Source organism: Peromyscus eremicus, chromosome 14 (assembly GCF_949786415.1).
Source record: "Peromyscus eremicus chromosome 14, PerEre_H2_v1, whole genome shotgun sequence".
In the NCBI taxonomy this organism is placed as follows: Eukaryota; Metazoa; Chordata; class Mammalia; order Rodentia; family Cricetidae; genus Peromyscus; species Peromyscus eremicus.
In genome coordinates this window covers 7,457,797-7,479,130 of record NC_081430.1, presented here as the reverse complement: position 1 = coordinate 7,479,130, position 21,334 = coordinate 7,457,797, and positions in this window count along the sequence as shown.

Below are 21,334 nucleotides of genomic sequence, written 5' to 3'. Positions count from 1 at the left end.
AGTGTCACCCTCAGCTTTGTAGCAGGAAGCAAACTGTAGTGCCCCTTTCCTCTCCAATCACATCCTTTATAAATCAAAAAGACCTTCTCCAACCTTCCTCCCTACAACTCATCCCAGTTAACCAGCCTCCAATACCAGCAGGCATACCCTTTAAACACACAAGAACAGGCCAGAAAAATAGGCAACACACAGCCAACACATTCCTTAAAAATGCAGAGAGGAAATAGAGAAACCAAAGAACAAAATATCCATTCAACATAGAAAAATTCAGAAATTATCACCTAGCACTATAATTATCCCAAACTCAGATACCCAGACACCAGCATAAAGATACAAACAATAACAGTCAAGGCAGCATGTCTCCACTAAAGCCCACCTAACCTACCACATCAGACCTTGAATATTCCAATATAGAGGAAGCATGAGAAAAAGACCTTAAAACAGGCTTTATGAATATGATAGAGGTCCTTAAAGAGAAAAATAAATAAATCTCTCAAAGAAATCCAGAAAAACACAAAGAAGCAGTGGAATGAAATAAATAAAACTATTCAAGACATGAAGATGGAAAATAGAATTAATAAAGAAAATACAAACTGATGAAATTCTGGACATGGAAAATTTAGGAATTCAAAGAACTACAGAGGCAAGCTTCACCAACAGAATACAAGAGATGGAAGAGAAAACCTCAGGTCTACAAGATACAATAGAAGAAATGGATGCATTGGTCAAAGAAAAAGTTAAACCTAAAAAATTGCTGATATAAAACATCCAGGAAATCTGAAACAACAGGAAAAGACCAAACATAAGAACAACAGAAATTGAAGAACAAGAATCCCAGTTCAAAGTCCCAGAAAGTATTTTAAACAAAATCATAGAGGAAAATTTTCCTAAGCTAAGGAAGAAGATGGTTATAAATGTACAAGGTCAGGAAGAACAAATAGATTGTACCAGAAAAAAGTTCCACTTGCCACATAATAATTAAAACATTACACAAAGAGAACACAGAATATTAACATTATCAAGGGAAAAGGGCTAAGTAACATATACAAGCAGACCTGTTAGAATTATACCTGATTATTATACTGCTCAGTAGAGAGCTGAAAAGCCAGATGGGCCTGGACAGGTGTGCCACAGACTATAAGAAATCACAGATGCCAGCCTAGACTGTTATACTCAGAGAAACTTCAATCACCATACGTGAAGAAAATAAGATGTTCCATGATAAAGTCAAACTTAAAAAAATATCTATCAACAACAACAGCCCAACAGAAAGTGCTAGAAGAAAAATTCCAACCTAAGGAGGTTAAGTACACTCATGAAAACACAGGAAATAAATGATCTCAAACCAGCAAAATCAAAAGAAAGGAAACTCACACACACACACACACACACACACACACACACACACACACACACACCAAATAATGACAACAACAACAAAATAACAAGAATCAACAATCATCACTCATTGTTATCTCTTGATATTAATGGCCTCAGCTCCCCCAATAAAAAGACGCAGACTAGCAGGATGGGTGTGAACACAGGGTGCATCCTTCTGCTGCATCCAAAAAACACACCTCAAACTCGAGGATAGACATTAATTCAGAATAAAGGGGTGGAAAAAGATATTCCAAGCAAATGGACCTAAGTAGCAAGCTGGTGTAGCCATTGGTTTTGGCTTTGGTTTTTGTTTTGTTTTTTTGAGACAGGATTTCTCTGTGTAGCTTTGGAACTCACTTTGTAGATCAGGCTGGCCTCAAACTCACAGAGATTCTCCTGGCTCTGCCTCCCGAGTTCTGGGATTAAAGGCATGTGTCAACACTACTTGGTTTCGTGTAGCCATTTTAATATCTAACAAAATATACTTCAAACCAAAACCAATCAAAGGGGATAGGGAAGGACACTACATATTTATCAAAGGAAAAACCAACCAAGATAACATTTCAATTCTTAACATCTATACCTCAAAACACAAGGGCATTCATTTTTGTAAAAGAAACATTACTACAGCTTCAATCATACATTGCCCCTCACACACTGACAGTGGGAGACTTCAGCATCCAGCTCTCACCAATGGACAGGTCATCTAGACAAAAACTAGAAATACTGGAGCAAACAGACATTATAAAACAAATGGACCTAAGAGATATTTGCAGAACTTTCCACCAAAGCACACACACACAAATATATGTGTTTTTTTTTATCAGCACCTCTCTGAATTTTCTCAAAAATTGACACATACAGACACAAAGTAAGTCTCAAAAGACACAATAAAATTGAAATAAACCCTGCATCCTATCAGACCACCATGGATTAAATAAAGCTGGACATCAACAACAACAGAAGCACCAGAAAGCTTACAAACTCTTGGAAACTGAGCAACTCTCTCCTGAATGAAAACTGGGTCCAGACATAAAGAAAGAAAAATATAAATAAAGACTTCCTAGAAATCAATGAAAATGAATGTACAATATACCCAAACTTATAAACACAATGAAAGCAATGCTGTAGACAAATTTCTAAACAGTCTTATTAAATAAGAAACACAGAACCAAATACAGAGGTAATAGCCAAAGAAATCAGAGAGCTAGCAAAGAGCCATGACTACCTTACCTTACCACCTCATTACTGTTGCTTCCCCAGAGAGAACTTCTTCTTGTGTAACCTGTGTTTTTATTGCCTTTCTGTTCTGCCTTCTCATTGGCTCTAAGGCCAGCCACCTCACTTCCTTGTCACTGCCTGTCTATACAGACCTCCAGGTCTCTATGGTTGGTACTGGGATTAAAGGCTTGTGTCATCACGCTTGGCTGTGTCCTTGAACACACAGAGACTTTGTCTGCCATGTGATCAGATTAAGGGCATGGGCTACCACCGCCTGACTTCTGTTCCTGGCTCGCTATGTGACCTCGATATGTGACCTCTGATCTCCAGGAAAACTTTATTTATTAACATACAAATAAAATCACATTTCAGCACAATTAAAACATCACCACACAGTGCTAATAGGACACTTGATAGCACTAAGTGCCTATGTAAAAAACAATTTTTTTAAATGGAGAGATCTCAAATTAGCAACATAAGAAAACACATGAGTGCCTTAGAACTAAAAGAAGAACACTAAGAGGAGTAGACGGCACACACAAAAAAATAATAATCAAACTGAGGTCTGAAATCAATAAAGTAGAAACAAATAGAACAACACAGAGAATCAACCAAAGAAAAAGTTGGTTCTTTGAGAAAATCAACAAGATAGACTACCCTTCTCCAAACTAACTAAAAGATGGAGAGATGCCAGACAGTGCAGGTGCACACCTTTAATCCCAGCACTCAGGAGGCAAAGCCTGGCGGATCACTGTGAGTTTGAGGCCAGCCTGGACTACAGAGTGAGGTCCAGGAAAGGCACAAAGCTACACAGAGAAACCCTGTCTCCAAAAAACAAAAAACAAACAAACAAACAAAGAAGACACACTCGGGGAAAGAAGCTAAAACATGAATTGAAAAGCTAAAAGGTTGATTAAATTAACAAATTAACAAATTCAGAGAACAAAAGGGGACAAAACAAAAAGATTCAGGAAACCTGGAAAAATCATAAAAACACACTAGAAATCTATACTTTGTCAAATTGGAAAAAAGAAATCTTAAAATAAAAAATAATAATTCTCTCAATAGATACCAATCACCAAAGTTAAACAAAGATCAGACAAACAATTGAATAGACCTATAACCCTAGAGAAAGAGAAGCTGTCATTAAAAGTCTCCAACCAGCCTTTAATCCCAGCACTCGGGAAGCGGAGGCAGGCGGATTTTTGTGAGTTCAAGGCTAGCCTGGTCTACAGAGCAAGATCCAGGAAAGGCACAAAGCTACACAGAGAAACCCTGTCTCAAAAAAACCAAAAAAAAAAAAAAAAAAAAGTCTCCAACAAAAAAAAGCACAGGGCCTGACAGTTTTAGCACAGAATTTTACCAGACTTTCAAAGAAGAGTTAATACCAGTACTTCTCAATTTTTTTCTGCAAAAATAGCAGCAGAAGTAACATTGCCCAATTCTTTTTATGAGGCCACAGTTACCCCTGATACTTGAACTATATAAAGACTAAAAAAAGAAAGAAAATTATAGACCATTTCCTTTATGAACATAGATATGAAAATATTCAATAAAATACTTTCCAACCAAATCCAGGAACACAACAACAAAAAACCATCCACTATGACCAAGAAGGTTTCTTTCCAAAGATGAAAGGATGACTCAATGTATGAAAATCAGTGAATATAATCCACCATACAAACAAACTGAGAGGAAAAAAACAGGATCATCTCATTGATGCAGAAAAAGCCTTTGACAAAATCAAACACCCCATCCAGATAAAAGTTTTGGAGAAATCTGTGATAAAAGGGACACATGTAAACACGATAACGGCAATTTACAGCAAGCCTATAGCCAACATCAAATACATAGAAACTCAAGCCATTCCAGTAAAATCAGGAACAAGAGAAGGTTGACAGCTCTCTGCATTCTATTAATTATAATACTTGAAGTTTTAATTAGATCAGTAAGACAACTGAAGGAGAACAAGGGGAGAAGGATGAAGTCAAGGTTTCATTATTTGTAGATGATATGATAGTATATACAAGTGATCCTGAAAATTCCACCAAGGAACTCCTACAGCTGATAAACACTCTCAGCAAAGTAGTTGGATACAACATTAACTCAAGAAAAGGAAACTTCATATATACAAATGCCAACTGGTTTGCAAAAGAAGTCAGGGAAATACTTTTCACAATAGCCTTAAATAATATAAAATATCTAGGGGTAACTCTTGCCAAGCAAGTATAAAACTGTGTGATAAAAACTTCAAGTCTTTGAAGGAAGATATTGAAGAAGATATCAGAAGATAGAAAGATCTTTCATGCTCATGGATCATTAGAATTAACATAGTAAAAATGACCATCCTACCAAAAGCAATCTGCATATTCAGTACAACCGCAATCAAAATTCCAACACAGTTCTTTACAGTGTTGAAAAGACAAATCTCAACTTCATGTGGAAAAAACAAAAACCCAGGATAGCTAAAACAATCCTGAACAATAAAAGCAATGTTGGAGGTCCCAGCATACCTGATTTCAAGTTGTACTACAGAGATATAATAATAAAAACTTCATGGTATTGGGATAAAAAACAGACATTTTGATCAATGGAATCAAAATGAAGACTCAGACATAATTCTACACACACACACACACACACACACACACACACACACACAGAAAGAGAGAGAGAGAGAGAGAGAGAGAGAGAGAGAGAGAGAGAGAGAGAGAGAGACTTGACTTTTGATTAAAAAAAAAGAAATACACACAGATGGGGTGTGGGGTGGGAAGAGCATCAGCAAGTGGTGGTGGTCAAACTGGATGTCAGCATGGAGAGGAATGGAAATAGATCCACATTTATCACCATGCACAAAACTTAAGTCCAAGTGGGTCAGAGACCTCAACATAAAACCAGGTACACTGGCTGTAATAGAAAAGAAAGTAGGAACTAGCCTTAAATGCATTGTAACAAAAGACAACTTCCTGAAAAGAACATCAATAGCATAGGCATTAAGGTTAATAATTAATTAATTAGTTAATTAATAAATTAATGGGACTTGTGAAACTGAAAAGCTTCTGGAAGGGGCAAAAGGCACTGTCAATTGGACAAAGTGGCAGGCTACAGAATGGAAAAAATTTACATCCAATAGAGGGCTAATATCCAAATATATAAATAACTTAAGAAACTAGATACTGCAAAAACAAATAATCCTATTAAAATGGGGTACAGACCTAAACAGAGAATTCTCAATAGTGGAATCGCGAATGGCTGAGAAACACTTAAAGAAATGGTCAACATCCTTGGACATCTGGTAAATGCAAATCAAAACTCCAGGGAACTATGGAGTTGGCCTGGCCTAGCTTCCTTGAGAGAGACAGGTGTCATAGGTTTTTCAGGTTACAGTCCATGGTTCCTGGGGCACAATGTGCCTTCTAGTTCCTTAGAGACTGATGAACTCTCTTAGGCAGTGATATATTCAGGCTGCTTTGTGTTTCTCTGTATGTTCCCTTACTAGTCAAGGAAGCAAGGAAGCTTGACAGAACAATTGGTCTTAGACATTAATCTTGTCTACCCTGTACGGCTCACAAACTTCATTGTATCCTGGCAACTACAACTGTATTAATCCTGGCAATTGCCATTGTATTCTGTTTCTGATAAAGGTATAAAAAGTCTGATTGCTCTCAATAACATTGCTGCAGCCTCAGTTTTACTGTGGGCCCTCCAACTAGCCTGATTTAATTGAGGCCATATTAGGTGACCTTGGCCTGGTAAGTAGGGACATAAGCTTCCACAAAACTACTTTGATATTTCATCTTACACTTGTCACAATGCCTAACATCAACAATACAAATAACAGCTCATGTTGGTGAGGAAGTGGAGCAAGGAAGCCATTCCTCCATTACTGTTGAGAGTACAAATGTACAGCCACCATAGAAATCAATATCTAGCTTCCTCAGAAAGTTGGGAATCTATCTACCTCAGGATCCATGTCTTCTACTCTTAAGCATATACCCAAAAGATATTCCATCCTACCACAAGGACACTTGCTCAATCATGTTAATTGCAGCTTTATTCATAATAGCCAGAAACTGGAAACCACCTAGATGTCCCTCAGCTGAAGAATGGATTAAAAAAACATGGTATATGTACACAATGGAGTATTACTCAGCTGTCAAAAAAATGACATCATGAAATTTGCAGGGAAATGGATGGAAATAGAAAAAAAATAAGCCTGAGTGTGATAACCCAGACCCAGAAAGACAAGCATGGGATGTACTCACTTATAAGTGGACATTAGCTGCAAAACAAAGGATAATCATGTTACAATCCATAGACCTAGAGAGGAAGGTTAAAAAGGAAGGGTCTATGGAAGGTGTATGCTTCTTGCTGGGAGGGGGAGACAGAATAGATTTTATGGAAAGGCTGTGGGTGAGTGGGGGTGTTAGGTAAGGGTGGTGATAGGAAGAGGGAGAGAGTATGGGGAGAGACAGATGGAACTTGGAGGCATTTGGGGGTGGTGTGGATTCCTAGTGCAACAGAAATTTCCTGGAATCTATGAACCTTCCATAATGAGGACTCTTAGTAATGGAGGATATAGTGATGGCCAGTTCTTGAAGCCAAGCAAGGCTTCTGGTGGCAGGACTGGGTTGCATCTAGTTGAGTTGCAGGCTAAAGGGGTCCCATGGAAATTTCCAAACAAAGCCTGTTGCTAAAACAAAGGGTTGCTCTCTGCTAACTGATAGTAGGGCTCATTGCTGAAGACAACACCCACACAACACATTGAACAAGAAGAAGTTGTGTCGGTACCCACATGGAGCCTTCAGCATTACATACTATTGTCTTTGGTGCGGAATGGTACTCTGTAGGCTACCAAAACAGAAATGTGGACACCAACCCAGGGACAAAGTCTTTGACCTACAGCTTGTCCTGCCTGCATTATGTTCAAGGGCAATGATGGCACAGAACTTGTAGGAATAGCCAACCATACCCAACACTGCTTGGAAAATCAAGAACCAGAAACTAGATATCCCAGAGACCTAGGGTAAAATCAACACTACTGGTCTTAAAAAAAAGTATCAATAAAATGATTCCCAATGATATTCTGCTATACTCATAGAAAGGCTTCCTCTGATAGCACATGGGAACAGATGCAGAGACCCATAGCCAGACATTATGCAGAGAGTCTAAATTGGAAGTCTCTATCAAATCCTTCCCTTCAGATTTCAGGGAATCCTGAGGAAGAAGAGGCAGAAAAACTGTAAGAGCCAGAGGAGAATGGGCAAATGAGCTCACAGTAAGTGGAACAGCAAGCACAGGGCCTTCGCACCAGCTCTTCTGAATACATCTTAGAGCTATTAGCTTAGTATTTTTATGGCACTCCTGAATGTGAGAATAAATGGATCTGTGACTCTTGTGCCTACTCTTGGGATTCTTTTCTTCCTTTTGTGTTGCCATGTCCAACTTTGATATGATAGTTTTTTGCTTCATCTCATTGTATTTTATTTTGTCATGTTTGGTTGTTATCTCCTAGAGGACTGATCTTTTCCAATGAGAGACAGAAAGGGAGTGGATGTGGAGGGGAGTGGGAGTGGGAAGGAACTGGGAGGAACAGAGGGAGGGGAAACTATAATCGGGATGTATTATATGAGAAAAGAATCCGTTTTCAATAAAAGAATAAAGAAAATTGATTTAAAAGCAGATTCTTCAACTGTTTGTCAGAGCCACTGCTTCTAGATAATGGTCTGAAAACTTGAAGGTTGTCACTCGCCTTTTGACATGGTCTGGGGGCTAATGAAAATTGACTGCTGTAAGGAACTAGCACTGTACTGTAATTTGCTCTGTTAGTATTCTTAGTAATAAAAAACATTTGAGTTTTTCTGGTAAAAAGCTATTTTTCCTGTATAAGAAGTTCATACTTCATCTTCTACGCAATTGTTGCTGTAGTACATTGGACTCATCCTGAGATTGAAAATAGAAGAAAAACAAAAATATTAGCATATTTTAAATTCATGGTGTTTTGTCGTTGCTGTTGAAGCATAAAAACACCATTAGGAATAAACTTAAAACATTATGATTACAATTGTATGTCTTCCTTACGGCAACAAAGAGTTACTCCTTTAGTGAATGTTCTTGTGGTTACTCAATTCAAAAACTCCTTTTTCTTTCAACTGTTGAAGGAAAAACAAAACAAATCCTCATTCAGCAACAGAGTTTAAAAAATATGGTAGGGGTAAAATATTGAAGTCTGTCCCTGAAGTTGCACAACACACATATCCTTATATCTATTTTTCACTAAGAAAATACTGTACATGAAATTTTTGAGCAAGGGCACCGTTTCAAAATGTATTTGCACCCAAACAAATCCATTGCTCAGAGATATTCAAATGACAGCTTCTCTCCCCTTGTTATTCTCTTTAATTCTTAATATCCCAACATTTCCAACCGTGAAAAGGGGGAGAAGATGTGGAGATGTAGGAAAGCATACATGTTTCTAACTCAGCCAGCTCGAGATGGGCAGCCTGTGCCTGGGGCTGTCACAAGCCAGCACAGTGGTTGTGAGACGGCTAGCTGTCTTCCACATCGCCTCAAGTTTTCAACTGGAATTCTGACAATCATGACGGAACCTAGAACCTGAGGCTTTGGAGAGCTTCTCACATTGTCCACACACACATTGACTACACACTCACACATGCACATAAGTGCATGCATATGTGTGCTAACACCCCACACATACATATCTAGCCATCCCTCTGAGGAGAGAAATCTGGCCAAACCTATTAAGACTGGAAAATAGCTAATGTTCTTGCCAGTGAGTTAAAGCTGGGGTATCCCTTTTGTCGTAGCCAAATTTATGACATGGATCAAAAACTATAAAAAGCTACGTTGCATCCTGCCATTAAGGAGAATTAATATTTTCAGCGGTATGTTAACCGACGTTTTTCCAGTGTCTCTTGTTAAAAGCAGATTGTTGGCTTTTCATCATGGTGTGCCAAACATTTTCATTGAAACCCTAACAAGACTTTCATCTTAGAACCATTATTTCTTAAAGGACTTGGATGGGAGCAATGTATGGGAATGGCTGCTTTGCAGCACTGTAGCATGAGGCATTGGCTGTCATTAGTGCACTGGCCTTGCTGAACCGTTGCACATTTAAGGCATTTCCAGTGTGACTTGATTCTTTTTCTTGAAGCACATTTCATATTTTACCTATTAGGTCTAAGCAACATAGGTTCTTTCTCCACTTGCGTGTACCTTTATGATGATTCATTCTATTCATCTGTCTAGTAAAAACCATAATTAATGAGTTCTTTCAGACACAGAAACATTGCATGTGCATGCATGTGTTTACACACACATACATATTTACACACACAGCTCTTTGAGGGCCTTGTTGATTATTAATGATGTCTACAGAATTTTCCTCTGAGCTTGGGAAATCAATGAATTCTTTTAAAACCCCTCAGCCCCAACAGCTTAACAATTAACTACATAGCAAGATTCCTCACACACACACACACACACACACACACACACACACATATATATTTATGTGTGTATATATATGTATATATCAAATATTATTGTCTTCATGGGAATTGGAACAAATCATATTATAGGAAAGGAAGACAACAATATGGGATGCAAAAAAAATTGTCATGAACACAGAATGGGTCTTGTTTCTAGATTCTTCTATTTAGATGGTTCAATATACATTCTAAGACAATGACTTTAATAAAGCTACTTGGCTAATGGCAATGGGTTCTATTTTGAACAATACCCTTTCTTTTTCCTAAAATATATATTTAGAGTCAATATCCGATGACGGTTAAATAAGAGATGAAAATTGTGGCATGTAGCCTGGGCTCTTATATGTATGAGTTGGCCAATATTTCTACTGAATGCTTTATTACGTGGTGAGTCAGATTGTATGATATGACCACAGGCCATCCAGTGACTCTCAGCCAGCAAGCTGACAGTCACCAGATGAAGAACAAGAAAGTATGGAAAAAAGCTCTTTGTATTGAAGAAGTAAAACTTCTAGAACCTAGATTTTATGAAGTTCAAAATGCCTCTTAAGATTTATGATCTGGAAACTGAGATGGAGTGCACACATATTAGTCTCTGATTTGGAGTATAATGAAGGCATACCACTTTTATTTGTAGGAAGTTCCCACTCCCTTTAGATATGTTCTTTCAGTTCAGCTGCTTTTGACTCCAATGAACCAATTTCCAAATCAAAAGTAGATTCGACAAAGAAAGCCATCAAGATAAATCATGTAAAAAAACCAGTTGCAGAGAGAAGAAATGAAAAAGAAAGGTAGGCCAATTCCAAGTGTGCAGAGCTCCGGGGCAGCTCTGTCACCGGCTGGCTTTCCTCCCAAGGGTACGGTAATGCTGCTCCTCATCCCAGCACATCCAAGACAAGATAGTTGAGGCTTTCTCTTCACAATTCTCTACTTTTCTTAAAGGAAAACACTTGTCAAAAACTCCTTCATGCAAGTTTCAATGTGTTTTTTCTGCCTTATATATGCTCATTTTCATTTTTAAAATGAAATACATATAAGAAAAATAAAATTGACTCTTGCACAATTTTCCTCTTGTACAAATGCATAAAAGCTCACTCCTATTAAACATTCCAAAATAAAAGTGATTTTTTTTTTGGAATGTTTTGTTTCAATACTACTAGAATACACCCTTAAGTTGTATAAATGGAAGACTGGTGATGACATTGTCTCAAAATTATAGGAAAAACTTCCATAGATTAAATATATATTGCATGGTTTCATGCTACAGTTATGGAATTAACCCTTTGTTAGTAGGCTCAAAATAGCTAAGCATTTATGCTTACTAAAAACAGCACCATCTGGAAGGGAAGATAAACGGCTCATCCAGTAAAATGCTTGTAAATGTGAGCATGAGAACCTGAATTCTATTCTCCAGATCCCATGTAAAAAGTATGAGAACACAGTGATGACACACATCCTTAATCCCAGCACTTAGGGAGGCAGAGGCAGGTAGATCTTTGTGAGTTCAAGGCCAACATGGTCTACAGAGTGCGTTCCAGGACAGCCAGAGCTACACAGAGAAACCCTGTCTTGAAAAGCCAAAAAAAAAAAAAGTCTAAGAACATTAGCACAGGCCTGTGATTCCTAGTGTTGGGGAGGCAGACACAGAAAGATCCCTGGAGCTGAATCAGTGAGCTCCTGGGTCAGTGAGAGATGGGAGCAGGTTAAGTAAGATGCCAGACATCAACTTCTGGCTTCTTTCTACACTTGTGTGTACACACATTCTCTCTGTCTGTCTGTCTCTCTCTCTCTCTCTCTCTCTCTCTCTCTCTCTCTCTCTCTCTCTCTCTCTCTCTCACACACACACACACACACACACACACACACACACACACACACACTCAAAGCACCAAAGAAAAATTATGAGGAAAATTAAAGTTTAAAGTGTGACTTGAGAAAAAGGAAGAGGATAACACTCTGCATGCCATATTTAATCGGCTAAGGTATTTTCAATTATTTTAGAACCCAAGCCTCCTTTTACTTATGTGAAACTGCTGCATAACTCAAAAGTACTATTATAATTCACCATAGCGGTATGGTGCTCCAGTGAGCTGGTGGTTGGCTCAGAACATTCTAAGGATGCCGGCAATGTATAATTCACTACTACAATCAAGAGCGAAGAGGTTAATCCCAAACTCCACTAAAAATCAGAAACTGGCAGAAATGTTTCTAGGGATGTGCTTTTTAAATATTTTAAACTATTTTTTCTCTCTCTCCCTTTGTTTCTCTCCCTTTTTTCTTCTCAGTGGGGGTTTGGAGAAGCAGCTTGGAAGGAAGAAGAGGGCTCCTTCCAGGCCTCTGTAGTCCCCAGAGCACTGTTAAGCAAGGGGAGGGCTTCCTGCCCACGCAGCCATCTGTAACATTCTATGAACAGCAGGATCCCAGGACTGCAGCAGCCCCAAACCTGGGTAAGGGCTGTGTGTGTGTAAAGACCCCCCCCCCCCTCGTGTCACCCTCTCCTGGAGCTCCCGTGATCTCTTTTCTTTCGTCTGCTGGCAGGTGAACAGCAGAGTTCTCCGCAGCTGAAGTAAATAACCTATCAGTCTCTGCTTGTCAGAGGGTACTGCTGAGGGAAACTGGCCTGACCTGGGCCAAAATACCTGCCTTTTGGAATGTGCCGGTAGCAAGCTGGGAATGTCATCATGCCTGCTAATGTCACACTGTAGAGCACATTCCGGGATCAGTGGACGTGTGTCTGATGTGCTCCTCAGTTACTGCTTTCTAGGCTTGAGTCAATTAGAGCTGGCTTTTTGGAAAGCAGTGTCACTTAAAATATCTTTTATAAAAGTTATTTTCTGTGCCTATAATTTGGGGCTCTCATGTCTGTTATTTCCTCTAGTCCTTGGCTCACACAACCCACAGCCTATGGAAAGTAGTGGAGAGTGACAATGGAAAAAATAACAAGGCTGTTTTTACTTCCAACATCTGGAGAAAATACACTGAAGGAAATGTTAACAAATAGGTACAGGGATTGATAACGTTAAAAGACATATAGACTTCCTTATAGGCAGAAAAAAAAAATAGCCAGGATACATGAGATTGTTTAAATCAGTTTTTACACAAAGAATGCAACACAGCTTAACACCAAAAATAATCTTTACGAAGGCTGTGTTCGCTTCCTTTCCCGGGGTCAACTCAATGAGTAATGTCAAATCCCCAAAGCACATAGGTGCAGAAACATTTTTCTCAGAGAAGAAAGACATCATAGGATTCCAATTTTCGAAATTTCCTTCTCTCTACTTTTCAGTAAGCTTTGCTGTTGCATTTAACTTCTGGCTGCAGTCTAGAGGAACAAATAAATTCTAATATAGAATATGAAATATAAAAAGAAGAGAGAAACTCAAAAAACATTCCAGTACATAGATAAATATTAGAATGGACAATACAACCATGGTACTGTTAACAATTAAAAATACAAATGTGAAATTGCTCTGCTCCTGTGTGTTAAAATAAAGACAAAATATACCTTAAGGAAAAATAAACCATAGTAAGTATCTACCACCAAATTATCTCAACAGTGGCAATATTTCAGTATAACTTTTCTACTTGAATTTAAGCACATTTTGATATCTGAAGGGAAGCATTAATAAATATTCCCATCTGCTCTAAGTCTGAGATGTTGCTTTGTCCCTGAATCAACGTTAAGCTATCAGTATAAGTTATAAGGCATTAGAAGTTAAAAACACAAAGAATCAAGTACCACTTTTCCCTAGATGTACAATGTTCAGATAAGATTAAAAAAAGACAAATTAATATGTAGAAGTAAAATTAAACCATTAAGAAAATATTTTAATGAGTACATTGAAGTTGTAAAGTAGGAACTGTAGAACATTTTTTAAGTTTTGAAAATGAAGACATTTTCCTAGTAGCTGTGGCTGCTGCTCCAGAGTGTAAAGGTGTTAAGGGAGGGTGAGAGGACACATCTTCCGTAATGTTAACTCTCTTCTATGGTCTCATCATGTTAGTGTCATGTCCAGGGTCAAATTTTGAGGTTTTATATTATAGCAACCTTCTTTGTTAAAAATACTATAAGAGCAAAGGCAATAAATATCATCACCAAATGCACAGATTGTCTTGTAAGACCAGAAAATGAGTCACCAGTTTACAACACATGATTATTGGACAAATCAAGTTCCCCTGACAGGTTCTGTGTGTTCCTTACCTGCAGACCAACCAAAGAGGTAGCAAATTCTACCCTGACCAGTAACAGCTTGCTACCTGAGCTACTCAGGTTGAAGATGGACCAACCCTTTCCCATGAGGAAAATTGTTTCAAGAAGATATCTACCCTGAATCAATACACTAAATAATGTTACCACCACCATGATAGGAGAGGCTGGGGTGCATTTTGTCTTTTTCATGGATAATGTCAGGATGTTATAGGACATTCCATTCCTAAATCCAAGTTTCAATAAAATATTTTATCTCAGTTGTGAAACTCTAGATGATTTTGAAAGATACATGAGTTCTAAACAACAGCAGAGTTCTTCTACTGAATTTTTTCAATGTTTCCTTAAGACAGTGATTATTGGGGCAGTGTCTAAATTAATGTGTACTTCCATTTCTGGACTAGCACAAGATTCTTATGATTGTGCCAAGTGGAAAGTGTTATCTAGAGGACTGCATTTCACAGCTTGGGTGGCTAGTCCACCAAGCATGGTGGCAGAAAGATGCTTTACATACATGGAAACTTTACAAACATCTTCCAGTTGTGGTGCTGGTGAAAACTAAGAGAGAGGTTTTGAACTTTCTCTCTTTAGCTTTCCAAGATGATGCAGGGCCTTTCTCTATTGGACTTTTACTTGACTAAAATAGATAATAATAATAATAATAATAATAATAATAATAATAATAATAATAATTGTCTGCAGAGCTTGAGTGTAGTAACTAGAAACAAGAAGCACAGCTCTTCTTTGGTTTATATATTTTTAGAAACTAGTAAAGAAAACACAAAATAATATTTCCAGAAAGCAAGAAAGAAAGGAAGAATAAACTCAATAAAAACGTCTGTCTGACGTTTTTGAAATTTGAAAGTTGTACATGACATAGTCACTTTTTCCATAAAACTGTTTCAAGTTTATATAATGCTCTAAAATATCTATATATTGTATTTAATTTTATACCCAAGCTTTATAACTTATTTAGTTTAATGAAGGAGAAAATGTCTTACTATGCTACAAGTAAAAAAATTCATATACATATATACATTCCTTTGGTACCCTATCCAAAAATGCTTTGTATTTGCTTCATATCTTTCATATAACCATATTGTAATAGTCTAGTTTTGTGGGTCTTGTTATGAGAGAAGAGATGAAGCTATGGATTCTGACTAATTAGTTTAGTGAATCTGACCTTTTTCAAGTTAAAATAACTCCTCTGGTCCCAGGGTCCTGAAGGAAAACTTTTTTTGTGAAAAGCTTAAGAAAATCAAGAAATGGGGGCATATTTAAAGGTGCTTTCTGCCAAGTATGAAGACAAGATTCAATCCCTAAAACCTACATAGTAAAAGGACAGAACCAACTCCCAAAGATTGTCCCTTGTCTTCAACACACACTGTGGCAAGCACCTGTACCCTCCACACACACAACACACATACACAACACACACACATACACAAAATAAATAAGTGCTTAAAATGAACAGAAAGAAAATCAGAAGTATGATATATTCAGTTTGAAGATAAATACCAAACCACCAAAATATAGATTATTTATTAGAAAAAATTTATAAATTATCAATTAAGGTATAGGCATAAAGAGATAGTTGTAGTTAACTTGTTTTCTTGCTCAGTGCTAGACTGATTTACAAATGGATTTTTTTTAATTCTCAGCTTTGATCAAAGACATAACCATTAGATTATTTAGTAATAAATTAAAGTACGAGGTTTTTAAAGATTAATTCAATAAGTATTATTGATCATGTGGCTTATGTTTGCCCTGGGTGAATAAGAAAAACACAATAAACATGAGAGACATGGATATGCTGAAATGTATAATCCAATACTCTTAAAACTAAATACTGTATATTGTACATGAATTTTCTTTTAAAATGATATATAATCTGATTTTCTAGTGTTAAACTGGAATGGCTGAACCCACTACTAAAACTTATGGAGACGTTTTGCATGTTTTATCTTTCTGTTAGAGTATGCAGAAGGTAGCATGGTCTAAATGAACTATGCGACTTTTTTTCTTAATTTTCTTAATGAGGTCAAGCATATTGTACTTGATACAGCAATTTCTCCAATTCCTAATTTTACTTTTTATGACTAATTATAAAAATTCAAATACATAAGAAGAGATACATAGAGAATGACTTGATGTAGATTCAAACCAACAGATGTTCTTTTAGCCAAGGACATATAGTTACATGCAATTAAAAAGGTTTTCCTATATTAGAAGCTGAGGAGACAACATTGGGAAACCAAAAAAACTATAATGACCTGTTGTGGAAGTTGTAGATTTCTCTAAAATATGACATTCACACTTTATTTTGTCTTATTGTTGTACTGACAACATTTACTATGTTTAGATTCCACAAAACAAGTTGGTTACAGAGACATGTTATAATTTACATCTTTGACTTCATACATAATTTGCATTTCATGCTCTATAATTTTAGATTACACATCTTGTTCTCCCACAAAAACATGAGTATAGTTTTGTTATTGGAGATAAAGGTGGTGGCAGGTGCCCCAGTTGGCTGTGATAAATTTACAACTAGAATTGTGATGTGATATGGGTGAAGAATGCTGTAAACTAGTATGAGAGGGCTGCTTTCATGTTTATTTATGAAAGCCACGGGGATTACAAAATCCGTGAGAAATGGTGTAGATTTCTAGATGTGGATTTAATAGTGACTTCTTCACCGCCTTTCTCACTGTTTCTTTGTGCACTAACATGATTTTCTCACTGGTCTTCACATTCTATACTATTTCTATTTTTTCTGATGAAGAAAATGAGGTAGTATGGCTGGATGGTTTTAAAGGGAATTAAAACTGGCTAGGGCTTCTAAAGTCAAAAGACTGTACATAGCTCACCAAGTAAGCTCTCAGTAAACATACACTGACATGGAGTCTAAGGTTGACTTCTCTGGGTGTATTTCTTCTCTTTAAGGTCCTTTCAGCAGGAATTGAACTAAAACATAAATCGAGGTATAGTAATTTAATGCTCCTGTGTTACTCTCTACTTGGCTCTCTTTTAAACACAAACATGCTGTACATCCATTTCTCGGCTGCTTCAGTTCCTCTCCCCATCTAATTTAGGCTCCATTCCGGAAATGAATAGCAGGTTCTAATACGAGTGCTGAAGCCCAAATACATGTGTATACATGCCAGTATGAATGTACAAGAGTCTCTGTGTTCTGCCCAGTCACAGCAATTACTACAAAAGCTCCAGGAACTTCATTTTGGCAACCGAATGGTATATCTGCAAACCAAATGTTATTTTTAAGTGTGCTTTTCTGTTAGTTCATTAGCTTTCTTTTTTTCTGTCTAACAGATGTGTAGAATTAAATAGGCCTGGCATCATTCATATTTTATGAATATGAAAAATGCCTTCCTTCTTTTGAATAAAACCAACCATTATCTATTTAATTGATGTAAATAAAATATTTCCCTGAATTAACGATGTCGTTGCTGCTCTAATTCCACCTAGTTCCCTTGTGCTTCTGGATTCCTAAACACATACACGTAAGCACACCAGGTTGTGAGTAGGAGATCCTTTTGCATTCTTTCCCAGTTGCCCATTAAAATCATCTCATTTCCTTTCTGAGGAGGAGTAAAGTGGCACACAAGGCCACGGCCCCCAACACTGTAAATAATACATGTCCTCTGTCATCACACAAAAGTCACTGTGAAAAAACAGGAAGGGACTTTGAACATTATCTGGTTTAATTCCTTCACTTTATAGGTGAGGAAACTGGCCTGTAAAGAGGGAAGTCCCTGTCACAAGGTCGCACGTATAACTAGTGAGAGAGCATGTTTATTTATATTAACAGGATTCCACCTTCACGGTCTCCAAACAGCTGGTGGGCCTGCAGTGGGTTGGGGGAATATAACACTGTTTCCACATAAACAATCAATTAGCAAATGTATTTTTTAAATACATTCAGACAACAATTATCCAAAACAACAACAACAACAACAAAATATTAATCCTTCCTATCTGCAAGGGAGAAAGCTGAGGATCCAAAGAACTCAACAGAAAAATCTCAGACTGGGATGAAGTGAGCTAGATTCTCAGCAGGAAAGAACCAGTCACCCCTGAATGAGCAAAGAAGCTCCTGAACAGTTGAGCATTGCCCCGTCAGGATAGCTTTTGTGCATGTGGTGGGGGAAAACAAAGGGCTTGTGCTAATATCTTCAAAGTCTCCATAGCTGCCACTTTCTGAGAGTTATTCATATACTCATGACAAACACCCTGCGAGCAGCAGAACGGGCCTACCCCAGGGCACTTATTTGCACAATCCACTAGAACTTGAGTTCCACTTTTCTCAAAATTTCACACTCGAAAAACATAACTTCAAAAATATTCTCAGCCTTGATTACTTATTTACTAATTGAGAGTGCATGTGTGTGTGTGTGAGGTTGCACTCAAGAGTGTGCATGTGTGTGTGCACACATGTGCATGTTCAGAAGTCAGGGGACAACTTGTGGGAACAGGCTCTCTTTCTACCATGTGGCTAAAGGAAGCAAACTCAAGTATCAGCCTTGAAGGCAAAGTCCCTGACTCACTGGGCTGTTTCACCCACCCCTGAAGATTCTTTTAAATTTTAGAATAGAAGTCAAGTGTTGGAAGGCTTTTCCCTCAAGCAGATAGTTTCCAGGAGTTAAAAATTAACTTTTACTCCTGTAAGAATATTAGTCTAGATTAATGGCAATACTCTTTCTTTTGAATTAAAGATACTATTCCAGAAAACATTTCCCTTTGTATTTCTGTAGAACATTTTTTTTTAATCATTGAAACATTTTTGGAGGTACAGAGATGTGGATGGTATGATTGAGTATTTAGAACCCAAGATAAATTCTTAGAAGGCAGAAGAGGCTGTCTTGTACACATAATCATGACTGCAGTTGACATAGGCTTCCAGTCTTCTGGCCAACCTCAAGCTAGAAGGAACCAAAATCCTACGACAAAGACTAATAGGAAACTGTATGTGGTGCACATGCCTGAAGTCACAGCAATTGAGAAGTGGGTCACTTGAGCCAGAGAATTTGAGGCCAGTCTGGACAACATAGCAAGACTTGGTCTCTTTCGAATAACAAAATGGGGCCATTTAGAGGACTCATCTGGTAATGGTGCTTGTCACTAAGCCTGATGGTCTGAATTTGATCCTCAGACAGAAGAGAACCAACTCCTACAAGTTGTCCTCTGACCTCCACACAAGTGCCACACACACACACACACACACACACACACACACACAACACATACGCTAAATAATGATGAAGCAAAATAATTTAAAACTTAATAGAAAATATATTTAATTTCAAATATAAAATTGCCTTATTTGTGACAAAATGAACTTCTTAGAAAAAAGTACAGACTTTCATTTTTAATTCCAAATTCGGATGTGTGTTGATTAACAGACTTGACCCTGGTGACAAAGAGACCTAATTTGAAATACTGGCTACATCATGGAGTTTCATTAGCACTCAGCAACTTTGGCAGCGATGGAGATGGAAAAGCAGAGGCTCATATTTATTCTTAATTCCAAATGTATTCCAATCAGAAAGCTTTCGTTTATGATTCTAAGTAACACTTTAGAAATGATACAGAGCCACCTGGGTCTCCTGATTTCTACAAAGATACATTATTCAGCCCAAACTTGAACTCTTCTCCAAGTTTCTCCCATTGGAAAACCTTCTGTGGCCAGTTGTTATCAATTTGGGACATTTCACAATAATTAACAACTACAGTAGAAAAAGTTAAAGTAGCAAGCAGAACCTTTTGCAATTTACTTAAATGTCTACGTTGAGTTTGAAAAGAAATCCTCAGCCCTTATTGAAGAAAGTGAAGCTGTCTCCACAGATTAGTAGGGCAATGAGGAAGGACACTGTCATCAGACTCAGTGAGGAGTTGGTCTCATTTCCTCTCCCTGGTCTCTCACCAAGACAAGGTGGTGTGAGATCTATTCTGCCCACTATCCTTTCAGGGCCTGCCAATTTTCTCTAGGAATCAAGGACAGTTCCTTCTCTTATTCAGTGACTGTCCCTCCACCCCCTGAAAACCAGCGGAATCTGCCTGGGGTTAGGAAAGTTCTCAAATACTTCCCAAGCAGAATCATGGAAATTAAAGCTGCGGAAGCCCTCATTGGATCATCCAATTCATCTACTTCCCATTAAAGAGTTTTCCATATGGAAACTTTTCAGATGTTGGATGTCTCCTTTCGCTTTGCCAGGCCCTGAAGTCAGATTGTGACTATCCAGCCCAGCGTAGAACAAGGAATAAGGCCTGCATTCAATGATTTCATAGACAGAAAAGCGCCTTTCCCAAAGGTGTTATCATGTTACAACAGCTTTTGGATGAAACTAGGTGACACCTCATCAGAACATTACGTGAGCATGCAGAGCACAGTACAGTCCTCCCAAGCCATGGGCTTCACGGCTCTTTCACAAAGAGCAGCGTTTGGTGGCTGTATACTGAGTACAGTGGAGACTTCCTGGAACCCAGCACACACACACACACACATCCCTACTCTCTCTCTTGTCTCTCTCTCTCTCTCTCTCTCTCTCTCTCTCTCTCTCTCTCTCTCTCTCGTTCTCTCTCTGAATCTGTGTGTGTTTCTTTCTCTCATTTGTTTGTGTGCTTCCTTCTTTCCTTTCCTTTTTTTTTTTTTTTTTGGTATTATGGTATTATTTTTCTTAATTGCTAAAGGTTTTTACATAGAAGCTCCTGCTCTGGCTTTCTCTCTGAAGTCCTCTGAAAGAAGAGGCCATTGTTTAGTGATACATACATAGATCTTCAAGAAATCATCAGCCAGCAAAAAGACACCGTTTTCTCTAAAAATGTACTCATAAATCTCCTTTCTAGATTCCCATTAGGTTCTCCCGAGTGCTCCCCAAAGGAGAGCTCCATCCTTGGGGATTCCTTGCATCATAATGATCACAGTAAGGTCACAGAAAACTGCTGACTTTATATTCAAATCTCACTTTTAAATTAGATGAAGTTGGACCCTAGTTTC